Source organism: Scardinius erythrophthalmus (genome assembly GCF_964197995.2).
Source record: "Scardinius erythrophthalmus genome assembly, chromosome: 12".
NCBI lineage: Eukaryota > Metazoa > Chordata > Actinopteri > Cypriniformes > Leuciscidae > Scardinius > Scardinius erythrophthalmus.
The window spans coordinates 24,578,777-24,591,448 of NC_138232.1; the positions used below are offsets into that span (position 1 = coordinate 24,578,777).

Genomic DNA, 12,672 nt, shown 5'->3' on the forward strand with positions numbered 1-12,672 from the left:
TTATTCCCTTTGCGATGCAAAATAAGAAACACAGAATCTTATTCTTGCAACATTTTAAATTTCTATTGTCAAAGAAATTGCAGCTAAGTTAAAAAATTAAAACGGTACAAAATGAAAATAGTTTTAAATTAACAAATTAAGAACAGGCATTTTTCTTTGCCTCTCTCTCGCGCTGGATCTTATTTTAGTACGTTTCTTTTGTCTCCCTCACTGCGCGCGCCGGGTCTTTCTCGAAATTAAACATTTCAGGGTAAAAACACACCATACAGCTGATAATACTGTATATGTCGCTGCGTGTCATCCACACAAATCACGAAAGAAAAAACTGTAACAAATAGCCTTTGTTGCTTCAAAGATACAGCATGCCTTGCTTATAATTCACCTTACAATAAAACGAGGTTGATCGCGAATTAAAGAGCGCTGTATCTGCTAAATTGAAATTGTGTGTGGAAAACCTTTAAATACAATCAATAATACTATCAAACTACAATATTTATAATTTAATAAGATATAGGGCCTACATATGGACTTTTTGGGATTTTGAGATTTATCCTTAAAAGAATTTTGCCTTTGCCTGCTCATCAGGCTGGCTATCCGACACTCTCCATATGAGAGACGGAACATTAACACCTATTGTCCTGCACCCCCACGATAAAGCAACTATACTGCCTTCTCCAAACCCCCCACAGGCTATCTGAGTTTGCAAAACAAAACAAAGAGTTTGCAATTCACACTTAAATCGCTATTCTAGACATTAGCAATAGGCTATTCAAGTGTTGATAATGAAGGAATTAAATAATTTAGGCTATGTAGTAATATTTCTGTCATAAATGTTTATTACTAAATATTTAATTAGGCCTATTTAAATAATTGAAGAATTAAAACGCCACTTCAGTTTGGGCCAGCTTTTTCCAAGCAAAACTAAATACAATCTTCAAACGCATGTTCATTTGTTGTCATGAACAAAATGTTCAACTCAATATTAAATTCCACAGGGATCTTTGAATCCTTACAACCAGGGTATGATTTGTGAATAAAGTTTTTTATTTTTTTATTCAAATAAATCTCGAACCACAGTAGGGATGTGCGGTATACCGGTACTGCAAAAATACCGGTATATATTATATTTCAAACGGTACAATATCATAATTTTGCTCAATTCGGTATTTGATGCGCTGCAGTTTCGAAGTTCACCGCTAGGCGGCAGTGCGCTACCTAAACAGACGCGGGTCACTTGAAACCGGCAAAAAGTGACAACGGAGAAACAAGACGGATCGAACATATCAAGCTAATTCTACACGCCCGCAATTAATCAATAAAGAAGTCAGTAGGAGTGAAATATGGCATTACTTTGCCTATAGAGGTAATGAAAAAGGTGAAGCTACAGACGTGAATGCACCACTTTGCAAACGCTGTTTGAAATCATGTGTCGCAACGGGAGGCAACACTTCAAATCTGGCTAAGCATTTGTCTCTAGCTCATCCTGACTTATTCAAGGAGTTCAGAGATCGACAGGTGAGTCCATCATTCAACTGATTTAATTTAGACTTTTATTCACAACACTGATCAGCGCACATAGCCTACACAACTGCTTATCAATGAAATAAGATACGGTAAGTTAAACACGAAAGCTCAAATGTGCTTGCATGACACGCTAGAACCAATGAATGAAGTTTAGGTCTCATAATTTTTGCACTTTCAAACAATAATATATTAATTGAATTTGAATGAATAAAGAGATTATTAATATCAATTTTAGTATTAGTGATAGTAAAATAAATGGCATATTACTATTACTGCCGCTGTGGCAACCCCTGGAATCAGCAAAAGAGAGAGAGAGTAATAGTAGGCTAGTAATATGAATATTACTAATATTAATGTTAGAATAACACTTTACAATTAAGCTACATTTGTAAACATTCATTAGGTAACCTGACCTAACAGTATTATAACATTTATTAATCTATATGAATCAGTAATTATTATTTAAATATACTAAGATTAGTTTAGCATGTTAACATTATGGAATGCATTAAACTAATTTGAACTCAAACACAAATTAAACAGTAAGCAAACCAAGATGTATAAATGCTATAAATGTTGATGCATGACAGCTAATGGTGTACATGTAATTTAATTTTTCCTTGTTTTGACACCCACAGAAAGGAAGTGATTTTTTTTTTTCACATTTTGAAAGGTGAACATTTTGATACTTTTGGTTTGTACATTTGGTGCTGCAGAGTTTCAAGCAGTGTTTTTTTAATAAAATTGTTTCAATTAATTTAACTTTTGAGCCTGGTTATTGGTCACCTGTGGTATCGATTTAGTATCGATACCGAGGTATTAGATTCTGGTATCGTACCGAAGCCAAAATTGTGGTATCGAGCCATCCCTAAACCACAGTGCTTCGTGCTGCTGTTAAACTAAATAACATTTATAGAATAATTATGAACTTAAATGAAACAATATCGCAACATTGATAAATACATTTATTTGATCTGTTTTTACAATTTAATTCAGGGCGATTTAGCCTACATTTAATTAGAGCGAGATTTTCACCCTTTCCTTGTCCTTTCCTCATTGGGAAGCGCTCACATGATAGCTAAACATGTTTGAGTAGATCCTCTGTACCTCTCGGTTTCATATGGATACCATAATCAGGCTTTAGACATAGCCGATTTCGTATCGTGACTGAGCTGAGGCAAGTGGCTTTCGGTTCATTTTTGTGACACGCAGTTCCCGGAGACAGAGACGACAGACAAACTTTTGTCGTTAGCCTAATATGAATAAAAGTTTACAGTTTTGAAAGATGTAGGCTACTCTACTCTTATCCGTATGACCGAAAAATTACAGAGTAGCCTATTAGGTTATTTTAGCTTTTAAGAGAAAAATAAATCCAAATGAACGCGCCGCCGCGTTTGTCGAACACTAATTCAACATGCCAGGATGAGACCCGACTTTAGAACAATGCATAGCGCCACTCATCGTGGTGTGCCAAAACACTTAATTATAAACTTCAATATTTCATTCAAAACAATCTCAAACCGCTTTGTGACATTTTGAAAAGCCGAGCATGCATTACTGCCACTGGAACCATGAACGTAACAGAATACTGGTTCTGATTTTATTGTTTGTCGTTTAAACGTGCCTGTTGCATATCTTTATTTTATATATTTTATATGGTCTATTGAATTAGCATTGATATATATATATATATTTTTTTTTTACAGAACTGCTTTTGAAATTATGACTGGAATTATTATAGGCTACAGAAGTAAAGTCACTGTATAATATTTGTTCCTTAGTGTAAAATGGAAATGCATGGTAATTTTATTTTATTAATATAAGCAAAAAACTATGGTGTAACAGTTTTAGAACTAGACAAATCTCTCTGCATCAATAATAGGCTATAAAATGCATTAATAGGCTAATATAAAAATTTCAGTAGTCCAAGTTGGTTCGGGATTTGAACCCGTGTCATCTAAATGATCGAAACGTAAGTTCTACCACTCGGCCATGACTTTACTCGTTGTGATATACCCAAACGTTCCAATGTGTGTTCGCTCACACGAGCGAGAAGCGCTCTTCATTCGTCTCATTCCTCAATAGAATAGTACAAATAATCAGCTTCATTGCACATAATTTACTTTTGTTTGTTATTTTTGGTATTAAATTTGTTTTTGTGTTTTTTTTTGTGTGTGTGTTTTTTTATCGTACTGCTCCCCGGGGAATAGGCTTGTCGCCCACTGATGTCTAGGCCTATAATATGAAATACAGGTTATATTGTTAACTAGGGATGGGACGGTATGAAAAACTAATATCACGATTATAGTGACCAAAATTATCACGATTATCAATATTATCACGGTTTTGTTAAAACGAGATGAAAGTGTTCAAAAACAGCTGATGCTCACACTGAAGACATTTCAACAAGTTTTATATATGAAAATCAACAAACAACAAATAAAACAAACAGCTCTATGCACTTTTTAAAGCATTTCCTTCCTTATAATGACGGTCGTCAATAGCAACACATTATAACACCGCGCACATCCATTGTAACGGCCACCTAGTGTTAAGTAGTGTTCATGACACGAATGTGGATGTGCCTTTAAGATAACTTCTTCTATGGAATACGTTATTGTATGCATGCTGTTTTTATGTGAGCGCGCACGCACAGTGAGAGTGAGATTGATCACGCAAAGAGGAAGATGACTGCTCTACTGCTGACCGTTGTTTTATTATAATGTGATTACTTCCACTTTGATTTGTAGCGTGTTTTAGAGTGTTTTCTTTTCCCTTTTAACATTCGCTCTTCGACATGTATGTGAAGAGTGTGCTTAACTGAGAGAAAACATCCATAAAAGTCTCGTGGAACTACCAGTTCTTGTATTCTTCATCTGGGCAGACTTCAAACTCTCTGACAGACGTTAACGTACACCATGTATCACAATGGACGCGCTCTCTCGTTTCATTCAAATACAACTTGCCGTCTTGCGTCTCCATTTTTAATTGTATTGAAAATTAAATCAGAGCTGATTTATTGTTTACAGAGTTTGACAATATTGTTGTGATTATCTTGTCTGAACGATTGTTTTGTACGCTGTACATAATGGATTTAAAAACAGGTAAGATTTAAAACATTAATCTCAATTCAATGTCACCGTAATTATGTGGTAAAAAAAATCAGTGTAATAAATGTATAATATAAATTATTATACCTTAAATGTCACTCTGAATAGTCTTGTTTGAACTTGTTCGTTCGTCTTTGGCTAAGCCACTTGCTGCGAACCTTTCTTTGCGGAAGCTTCACGTTTATTTCAAGTGATTGATATAAAATAGTTCAACTTAAAACAACATTTTATGCCCAATTATTTCCCAGACGTAGTTTTGGTATTGAGGTCAAAGTTAACTTGCGTTGCGTTCGCTATACAACAGTCGGTGATGGTCACACAAGACGACTCGGCAGATCTGAAGTTTCCCCCTATTATTGCAGCTACTTTTTCTTGTGCATGTTCTGCTGACAGGGTGACCATTCTCGATTAAGTTTCCCTCAGGACTTTTGTTAAAGCCAAAATATGACCACACCTCAGAATTGGTTCTTTTAAAAGGCTGAAAAACCTCCCGAGCATGGTCACTGCCTTCCGCAATTCCTTCTTAAATAAAAGAAATAACATTGCGCGCTGCGCCTGCGTCAGACTGTTGCTGGCATAACAGGATCTAAAATTGCGATAATCAAACACGGTTTTAATGATAATTAAATTTTAAACGATATTACTAACCGTCAGTACATTTTATCGTGTTTATAGTGAAACCGGTAATCGTCCCATCCCTATTGTTAACTTGTTATTCTATTTTTCTGGCCTTATAAAATGTACTATTCTGTTTACCATACAGATGGTGCCCAACCAGAATGCCTATTACCGCCGCGCCAGCCGAAAATAAGCCAGCCGCATTTCAAAGTCGTTCCCGAAATGACCGCCAGGTGGCGCAAAGGGACATTGTGCAAATCAGCAGCAATTGCCGTATTTTAAAATGTAAGTGGGTTAAATATAAAACCCTAAGCCAAATAGGCATATTTTTCATATATATAAATAGGCCTATAAGGCTACAACAGAATAGAACTAAAGATAGAATCAATTTTAGAACTGAAAAAATAGAATCAAAAGTTAAAAATAGAGACGATATTAGGAGCAATGACGCTGAATATTTTTACTATTCTATTGAGGAATTAGATAAATGAAGAGCTCGCGTGAGCGATACAATTGCATAGTAATTTATAGTGATTTCAAAAGCAGTCCTTAAAAAAAAAATACATGGAGTAGTGTGGCATAAATTTTGAGAGATTACGCGGAACGCGTTTTAGTTAAGATCCTGGTTTCAATGCCCTTAATCTATATTGGCTTGGCTACTGCTTTAAAAAAATGACACAACGCGTTTTGAGATTGTTTTGAATTAAACATTGAAGTTTAAAATGTAGTGTTTTGGCACACCAGGCCGAGTGGCGTTACGCATTGTTCAAAAATCAGGTTTTATTCTGGCATGTTGAATTGGCGTTAGAATTTTTTTTTTTGATTTATTAGATTTAGATTTTAGATTTCGTTAGATTTATTTTTTCTCATAACAGCTAAAATAACTTAATATATGCCTTGTCTTAATATGACCTACTTAATATAGGCAATAGGCATATAATAGCCTATATAATAAATTAGCAAAACTTGGCCACTAAATATTTAATTTTCAATTATTTGAATTATCACAATTAAAGTTTTAATTTTATTAAATTGAACAAGCGCAACAATCAGCATTTAATCAAATATTCTAAAAGATGTATTATTAATAATAATGTTATTTCAACATAATATTTCGTTATATCATAATATCGTTTTGTCGACATAATATGTGTGCGTGCAACAAGCAAGATGTGTATTTGTAAATCCGGTGATGCGTGCATTGATTTTTATCAATAAACTAGTGTTTTCTTGACGATCGCCATATTTGTAGTGAACGCACCTAGAGATAAATGCACATAAAGACATAATCTGATTATCAGAGAGTAGCCTTTTCTTTTCGTTTTGAATTATTTCGTTTGAAGGCATTTCAAGCTTTGTGTATTTGATGTATTTATCATGTCTGTGTGAGGCATACGCTGAGTTTCGTTAAGTTAGGATGAGATGCGCTCCAGCTGACGTGCAACGCAAGTGACCGCGCGGGCGCCTCCATGATTAGTGTCTGTTATATTTGCTTCTCTTACTTATTAAATACAGGCAATTGGTTGATGAAAAATTGGTTAAAATTAAGATACAATTTATAGAAAACGAAATTCACTTTAAAGAAAGGTTTTCTACTGAACAAAACTTAATGAAGTGGTCAAAATCATGTCTGACCCACTCCATATCCATCTCTCGATATAGCCTAATGCATCCTATCTTACTCGTGCTGTTCACTTTTCATATTCAACAGAGATGGAAAAAAAATAATTAGATGAAACCTTGTAACGAATTCACACTGTAGGGTAGACTGTGTACAGTTGAGACACCTTAAATAAGTTGCGTTCGCAGCAAGCACAAGTTGTGATTTTTGCTGTGCACTTGCATATTAGTGTCAGCTGGGAAGGAAATATATACCAGACCTCTTGGAACTTTAATTGAATACATAGTGTTGGTAAAGCATACTGAAATTACATCCCTACAAATTTATTAGGCCCTACTGAAAATAAATGTATCGAATTTAAGCAAAGTAGCCTAAATGTTAAGACTGTAAGCCCTTTGCTTTTTACTTAGCCTATAAAGGACTCTTACAGCCGACTTTGTGTTAATATAATTTGTAGAGGATTTTTTTTAACTCAAACACTAACACTGAAATAAATGAAACTAAATTATTATAATTTTTTTGGCACAGACCACGACGAGTGGCGCTATGCATTGTTCCAAAGCCAGGTTTTATTCTGGCATGTTGAATTAGTGTTCGACAAACGCGGCGGCGCGTTCATTTGAATGAAGAGCGCTTCTCGCTCGTGTGAGCGAACACACACTGGAACATTAGGCCATGTCGCAACGAGTGAATCGTGGCCGAGTGGTTGAACTTACGTTATGATCATTTAGATGACACGGGATCGAATCCCGAACTAACTTAGACTATTGATATTTTTATATTAGCCTATTAATGCATTTTATAGTCTATTGTTGATGCAGAGAGATTTGTCTAGTTCTAAAACATAGTTTTTTGCTTATAGCCTATTTACAAAATAAAATCACCATGCATTTCCATTTTACACTAAGGAACAAATATTATACAATGACTTTACTTCTGTAGCCTATAATAATTCCAATCGTAATTTCAAAAGCAGTTCTGTATATATATATATATATATATATATATATATATATATATATATATATATATATATATGACGTTTAAACGACAAACAATAAAATCAGAACCAGTATTTGCGTTCATGGTTCCAGTGGCAGTAATGCATCCACGGCTTTTCAAAATGTCACAAAGCGTTTTGAGATTGTTTTGAATGAAATATTGAAGTTTATAATGAAGTGTTTTGGCACACCACAACGAGTGGCAAACTCTTTGTTTTGTTTTGCAAACTCAGCTAGCCTGTGGGGGGTTTGGAGAAGGCAATAGTTGCTTTATCGTGGGGGTGCAGGACAGAGGTGTTAATGTTCCGTCTTTCATATGGAGAGTGTCGGAGCCAGCCTGATGAGCAGGCAAAGGCAAAGTTATTTTAAGGTTTAATCTCAAAATCTCCAAAAGTCCATAGCCTATGTACAGTAGGCCCTATATCTTATTAAATTATATATTGTAGTTTTATTGATTGTATTTAAAGGTTTTCCACACACAATTTCAATTTAGCAGATACAGAGCTATTTAATTCGCGACCCACCTCGTTTTATTGTAGGTGAATTCAGCAAGGCGTGTTGTATCTTTGAAGGAACAAAAGCTATTTGTTACAGTTTTTTCTTTCGTGATTTGTGTGGATGACACACAGCGACATATACAGTATTATCAGCTGTATGGTGTTTTTTTACGCTGAAATGCTTAATTTCGAGAAAGACCCGCCGCGCGCAGTGAGGGAGACCAAACTTACTAAAAAAATATCCAGCGCGAGAGAGGCAAAGAAAAACGCCTGTTCTTAATTTATGTTGCTTTGAACTTTTTTTTCGTTTTGTACCGTTTTCATTTTTTAATTTAGCTGCAATTTCTTTGACAATTAATTTAAAATGTTTCTTATTTTGCATCGCAAAGGGAATAAACTCTATCGAATCGATGCAACCCTGTTTAAATAAATAAACTGTCCCGACACTTTATTCATACCTTGCAATGTGCGATGGGTTTTCAAACTTAATTAATTTTCTTTTTCTTTTACATTTTCATTCAGGGTTTTTCCTGCATAGAGAATTATGAGGCGGCCGCCTCCGTAAAATTTCGTGCCGCCTCCGGCTCTCGACAAAATTCGGACAGTCACATGGTCAGATACAGTTTTTCCACCGTGATGGTTCTGTTGCGGTTACCGGCTTGTGTCCATTCTCAACCCGTATAGTGCTGCGCGGATCGCGGATAATCCGCAGGTCGGGCGGGCCAAGTAATACAAACATTCCATTCCAATTAATCGAGGGTGGATGACCGATAAATTATAATGTTTTGAGTTTAATAAAGACACGGAACTCTCATCACGGTAAAACGAAATGAACGTGCGTCACTTTTACTTTCGTTTTCAACAACGTAACGTTAATTCTCTTCAGGGAAAACCCATCAAGGAAAATATCAAGGCTTGACAATAACGCTTGTCTGGGACACGTGTTTTTTTTTTCTTTTTTTTTAAGGGAAAAGTGAGAGAGAATTGTACTACTTGTCCAACCGAACAAATACCCTGATTAAAACAATTTTTTATTTAAAAATAAAAAATATCTAGGGAATCACCGAAAATGTGAGGATGATTCTGTTTAATTTAATTTAATGTAAGTGGCGATTGATAGCCTATAGTTGATAATAATAGGCCTACCTAATGTACTGACGGTACAATGTTGCAACAATGTTGTTAAGAATGTTGTTAAGAAACAATAGCCTAGGCTACACACGACAAGAGTGCTGTTTTCCTGAATGCCATCAAGACTGAAACCGAGACTGATTTCATAACAGTTCTTTAAACAGTTAAAATTAAGTCACTTACATTTTAGACGCAATGACTGCGTTTTTGTTCTGTTTCTGCAGCGAAAATAGTTCCAAACAAAGATCACGCACCATCGCGCATCTCACAGCAACGAACACTTGAAGCATTACTGAATGATTCAGCGTTTCGAACGAATCGGTTGAGTCAAAAATTCAATGATCCATTCATAAACTGCATCACTCTGAATAAATCAGCCGTTTGAACGAATCGTTTGAATGAATGACTCAATGACTCGCTCATTAAGACGGTCGCCTGCTGCCTCCTACTGGCGGTTTAGTTTCATAAAGTATCATTCTTTTCAATATTCCTTATTTGTATATTCAAAAATATTTAAATTAATCTCATTTAATACAGTTATAATATTTAATGTAAATTATTTAATTTGATTGGTAACAGCCTGTGTCTTATTATTTTAATTGAATATATTGATCAAATTTAAGAATTTGAAATGAAAAATGGAACATGCATGTAATAAAATTAGGGGGGAAATGCCCTTTATATAAGGTACAAAAAAATGTAAAAACAGGAAATGTAATTTTGGCAAAGGAAGAACTTTTATTTTAAATAAAAGTTCATTTTAAATCAGCCTACTTCAGTGTGATATGTTACCATCATGCTTAACACTGAGAATTTGAATAATTGTAATGTGGTGATCAGATGCAGATATCTAAATCAAAGAATATGGGCGGTTTGCGGGTGGATTATTTATTTTTAACAGTGGATTCGGGTGACTCAAAGTGCACCAGATTAATGAATTTATCTTTAAAATGTACAAAATTTTCTTCCGGGGGGGCATGCCCCCGGACCCCCCTAGAGGTGCCGAGCTACACCCACAAAAATAAATGTGGGAAACACATTAGGCTATATGATGCCCAACAAAAAATACCTTATTATTAAAATACATTATTAGGATTTTACCACCTCCGCCTCATTTTGAGCCAGGAAAAACCCTGTCATTGTTTATTTTTTAATTGAAAGCAATACTGTATTGAAAGTATTTTTCTGATTTGTTCGATCTGTTTTGGAAAATGTCTACCGTTGCTATGGCCGGGTATAACTGTCAGTCATCTCAATCTCGTGAATGATTCACACACACAAAAAAACATAATTTAGCAGATTAAAGACGAGCTTCATCATCTTCATTTTCTGGTGCAATCGGCTAACAGTCTTCCTTCATCAGATATGTCATAGCGTGCAGCGGCTCAACTGGAATGTAGCAAATTTATGTTAATGTACAATTGATAATTAAACAAGATGATTGACTTTAATAAACAGATGCATATTTAAGCATCAAGAACGGAAAAACAAACACTGTCGGCTATACTGAGATTCGATCTCAGATCGTTTGAAGCTCAGAGAGTCTATTGTTAATGCATTGACCACAGATATCGTCTGAATAGCCTCGGTCTACTATTGTCTCTGTTTTAAAAGTAAAAAAAAATAAAAATAATTATGTCAAAAAATAAAAAAAGTGTTTTTACAAGACCTTGTGCTGTTTATTTATTATTATTATTATTATTATTATGCAGATGTTAATTCAGCCATTCTGTTGGAAAAAGATTGTCCCTAATGTAAAATGGAAATGAATGGTAATTTTATTTTAAAAATATAAAATATTTAATAGCCTATAGGCTATAGGAGAAAAAAAACAATATGGTGTAGCAATATTTTAGAACTATCAAATCAAATTAATAATAAAAAAGTAGCCCATGTTTGTTCGGGATTTGAAACGTAAGTTATAGCCTACCACTCGGCCACGAATTTGTTTTGTTTTATTTTGTTTGAAATGTATTTTTACATATTTTGCTTTCGTTAATGTTAACCAATTCTGAGCATAATAGGCCTATATTTTTTCCCTAAAAGTTTGTTTTATCCTCTGCTTTGTTTGTTTATATTTTAACATATTCAATCAGTCTCATTTTTGTTCAAATAATGGATTTTTTTTTAAATTTTTTTTTATAAACAGATAGGAAGCTTACCTTTTAAAATGCCGCAGTTGCTGCTGTTTTGCCCTGTCACTTGCCCGGTATAGCCTATAGTAATTTCGCGAACGACTTTGAAATTCGACTGGTTTATTTTTGCTGCGGCAGTAGTAATAGGCATTGTGGTTGATTATTTATTAAAGAATTCAACTGATAATCATAACAACATGTAAGCCTAATTCTGAATATAAGAAATAATGCTTAAACCGACTAACATCGGTTAGTAACTGCAAGAAAATCCTGAAAATGTTTTAATTTTACGGTAAATTATTTTAATTTATTTCACTGTTATGTTTCAGTTAATAAATCTACAAACACATTAAAATAACACGAAGTAAATGACAAGTAACCTATTGACATAGCCTTTCTAAATTATAGAAAAACTGGGCACACAATGTTAACGTGTGTCTACTTTGTTTAAATTAAATGAATTTGAATTCGTTTAACCACAATATTTATCTTAAATTTATCTGTGACCTCAGCTCAGATTACTGCCGCGGCAGATTACGGCATTAAAGAGAATAAACTGACACTTTTCAAAGTCTGTGATTACAGCGCCACTCAGCGGTAAAAGGCAGCAAATACACATCCCAATTTTGCCGCCGCGGGAACGGCGGCGGTAAAAGTCGCATTCTGGTTGGGCACCATCTGTAGTTGTAGTATTTCATCCTTACTGTTAATTGACATTAACCCCACTTACGGCAATTGAAAAAAATGCAGCATTGGCTGCTGTTCTGCACAATATCCCTTTGCGCCACCTGGCGGTCATTTCGCGAATGACTTTGAAATGCGACAATTATTATTTATTTTTGCCGCGGAAGTTTTGCCGCGGCGGTAATAGGCATTCTGGTTGGTTACCATCTGTACATGCATTTTGATTCTTTATACGCAAGTAATGATGTCCAATGACTTGTAGGCATTATTTAGGTATTATTTTATTTATTTGTAAGTTTTTTTTTGTTTTTTTTTGATAAAGAAAGTTTATACGCCATAGGAGTGTACAGT

The 12,672-nt window shown here is 34.7% G+C and overlaps 1 protein-coding gene across 5 annotated transcripts in view; it reads right to left on the bottom strand.

Annotated features, from left to right (window-relative positions):
- The window catches only part of LOC308700123 (SEC14-like protein 1), a 395,381-nt gene that overhangs the window by 45,860 nt on the left and 336,849 nt on the right, over positions 1 to 12,672 (bottom strand). The gene's annotated exons all lie outside the window — the stretch shown is intronic.